This window comes from Lucilia cuprina, chromosome 3 (genome assembly GCF_022045245.1).
Source record: "Lucilia cuprina isolate Lc7/37 chromosome 3, ASM2204524v1, whole genome shotgun sequence".
Lineage (NCBI taxonomy): Eukaryota > Metazoa > Arthropoda > Insecta > Diptera > Calliphoridae > Lucilia > Lucilia cuprina.
Window position 1 is genome coordinate 7,717,509 of NC_060951.1, and position 3,948 is coordinate 7,721,456.

The window sequence follows — 3,948 nt, forward strand, 5'->3', positions numbered from 1 at the left end:
TCTATCTATCTATCTATCTATCTATCTATCTATCTATCTATCTATCTATCTATCTATCTATCTATCTATCTATCTATCGATCTATCTATCTATCTATCTATCTATCTAGACTCCGGAATCGTAAAAGTAAAATGCTTTAGGACAATGTAAAACTTGATTCGTTATGCTCAATCGGTTACCCTTTCAAAATTCTTACATCACCATTCGAACCTTTTCCAAACGTTTTCCTATTCTGCTTTAACTTTTGCTTCCTTTAAACTAAAACTGACAGTTGTTTTTGCTAAAACTCATAAATTTATATTCAATATAAACTAACTTAAAAAAAACTTCTTTCTTGGCTACTTTTTTTTTGTTTTTTTTTTTTTTTTTTTTGCCCAAATCGAATTTCTATTTTTGTATGTGTGAAAGCAACAACAATAACAACAAATCGAGCTTCCAAATATTTAACTATTAAATTCATGACTGCAATGCAAAATAAAAAAATATATATAAATTTATATATAAAGAATCATGAATTACGTACATTTTCACATTGAACAATTTTTTACGATTTTATTGTGACAAATCTATAAGATCCTTGGCAAAACTCTGTGACTGCACTTAAATGTAGAAAAAAAAAAATTGGAAAAAATAAAATGTTTGAAATTTGTATAAATTATGGCATCAAGGGGAAAATACTTATTCATTCAAGACAAAAAAAAAAAAAAACAAGTTAAAAATGTGGATAAAAACTGACTTTTGTCTCAAATGATGCTGAAAATTGCTATATGATAGATGAGATTTGCAGTTGAATTCCAAATTTTGGCTAAAGAATTGAATCTAATTGGAGAAAAAGTAAGGAATTTTGTTAAATAAAAAAGTCGAATTTTTAAAGTGCATTGTAGGGGTTTACGGTTCAATTTCTAACAACAACTTTTTGCTATTTAACTACAAAAGCCTTTTATTTTTCATTGTTTTGCTTCTTTTTATTATTTTTTAACTCATTTTCATTGTTAAAAGAAAAACTGCCATTTTGTTTAATAAATACTTACTTGCCTTCAATATCATTATATATTCATCTATATTTAATATACTTTTCACTATAATCATTGTAAGCCACCCATTTCCTTCACCATTATACCATTGTTATTTTATCCTTTTCTCGGTATTTACCTTTACTTACCTGTGTCAACTATTTCATTTTTATTTTCAGCTTTTGTTTATGTCTTTTGGCCAAAATGGAATTCTTTCCCAGAAATGTGTTGGTTGCCACACACAGAAACCAGTTAAGGTAGACCAGATTTCAATATTATTATTTTAAGTTGCTTGCAACTTAAAATGTAAAACCGCACTGTATACACATACATACTTCGAGTTTATCTGGAATTTTATAAAGTCATGTTGAACGAGAGACAATAGTAAAAATGGAAATTTAAATAAATTTAAAAGTGGAAGATTCAACTGTTGGTACTACTGGTGTTGAAGTGTATTATAACATGAATGTCTAATTAAACAAATTCATACAACAGTTTTATGGGAAAAGATGATTCATTATTTCTTAAGAAAAATGTTGCAAATGATGGAGAAAGAAACTTGAATCGGCATCTATAGAACATAAAAGCTTTAAAAAGTTATTTTTATAACATAAACTCTCGAAAGCTTCTTTTAACTAAAGTTCTAAATAGCTTTTAATAACACAAACTTTTGAAAGCTTTTTATATCAAAAGCTGTCGAAAGCCCTAAAAATTTTTTTATAACAACAGTTCTGAAAAGCTTTTTATAACAAAAGCTCTTAAAAGCTTTTTGTAACAAAAGCTCTGAAATGCTTTTTATAACAAAAGCACTAAAAAGTAGTTTAAAACAAAAGCTCTGAAAAGCTTTTTATAACAAAAGCTCTTTTTATTATAAAAACTCTGAAAAGCTTTTTATTCTTAAAGCTCTTAAAAGCTTTTATAACAAAAGCTCTTAAAAGCTTTTTATAACAAAAGCTCTTAAAAGCTTTTTATAACAAAAGCTCTGAAAAGCTTTTAAAAACAATAGCTCTGAAAAACTTTTTATAACAAAAGCTCTGAAAACAAAAGCTTTCTAGACCACATAATAAAATTTTCATGATAAAAGCTTTTTTTAAGCTATAGAAAGATTCTATTAAGTTCTTAAAACAAATGATCACTAGATTATATATTTAAATTTCAACGATAAAAATTTTTCTTAAATTTGTAGAAAGATTCTATTATTTTATAACAACAACAATAAAAAGCTACTAGTAAGCTCTTTCGTGATTTAAATTCTAAAAAAACATTTTATAACAAAAGCTATATAAAGTTTTTTATGGCAAAAACTCAAACAAGATTTTTTAAAAAAAAAGCTTTAGAAAGATTTTTATAATAAAAGCTCTGAAAAGTGTAATATAACAAAAGCTCTAAAATGCTTTTTAAAATCGTATATAAAAATTTTGATGATAAAAGCTTTTTCTTAAAGCTGTGGAATATAGTTTCTACTTGTTTTTAATGATGAAAGCTTGTTATGATAATAAGTCTAAAATACATTTAATATTAAAAGCTATGTTTTTTTTATAACAAAAGATCTAAAATTTATATTTTAATAAAAAGCTTCTAAATCTATATTAAGTTTTTAGAAAACTTCTTTAATTACTTTTTTGTGATGAAAGCTTCAGAAAGTTTTTAATAACAAAAACTCAAACAATCTATAAAAATCTTTTTAAAACCAAAAAAAAAACTAAAGCAAAAGTTCTAAATCGTATTTAATTCTTAAAGCTTTTTAAAATAGAGACTATAAAATGCTTTTTGTAAAAAAGTCTTAGAAAGATTTTGTAAGATTTTTTTGTTAAAACATTAGGAAATCCCTTTCAAAGTTCTAGAACGTTTTTAAAACCTTCTTTAGAAGTTTTAAAAGCTTTTTAAATCATTTTATGATAATACCTTGGTAAAGCTTTTTACAATAATATTGTAAAATGAAAGTTTTATACAGCAAAAGCTTTATAAAGCTTTTCATTACACGTTGTTCATAACAAAAACTTTAAAAGTCTGTTTATAACAACAAAAGCTTTTAACTAAAAACATTAGCTAGCCTTTTAAAGCAAAAGCTCAAAAACGATCTTAATAACAAAAGAACTTCAATTGAAAATTTTCATTAGCGATTCTTTTCATGGAGTGCAGTTGCCAATAAACTTCTTTGCAAAGTATCAAGAATATCAATATAACTGTTAAATGGTATCATTCAATTCTTTAAGTAATGTGCTTAGAATTAAAAGCTTTTAAAATAAAAACCTCAGGGTATTTCAACTTTTTTTCTCTTCTAGTCTACAGTTGATAAAATAAATAAACAAAGAAAAAGTAGGAACACGAAGGTTATGAGTTAAATTTTTGAAGAAAAAAAATCACTAATAAGAAATAAGAGAACTATTTATTAACTTAATTTATAAATTTCTCAAACACCCCTCCTTTGATTTACCTTTCTTTGTACTTTAGTCATTGTATTGCAATGCAATTGCCCCTTGGGTGCAGTGCAACTTAGTTGTAAGACAAAAAGCAACCAAGAACAAACTATTGTATTTAAAAATAAAAAAATCGCATTGAAAGCTTGAGATTTCTATTTCCACTTCTTGTGCTGTGTTTTTTGTCGGGATTTTTGACGTTATTTCATTTTCCTTCTTTAAGCCAATTATATAATTTGTTGTTGTTTTTTTCTCTGAGTATATATCAAACATTTCTGAAGTTTACTTTCAATTATCTTTAGAGGTTTTTTGTAATGCTTGATTATACATCAACGTTTTAGGTGCTTAAACGTCTGGAACAGAGATGGGGAACCAATGAATAAGATTATAATAACGTTTCTGAAGATAAGAATAAAGTATAAAGTATAAAGTATAAAGTATAAAGTATAAAGTATAAAGTATAAAGTATAAAGTATAAAGTATAAAGTATAAAGTATAAAGTATAAAGTATAAAG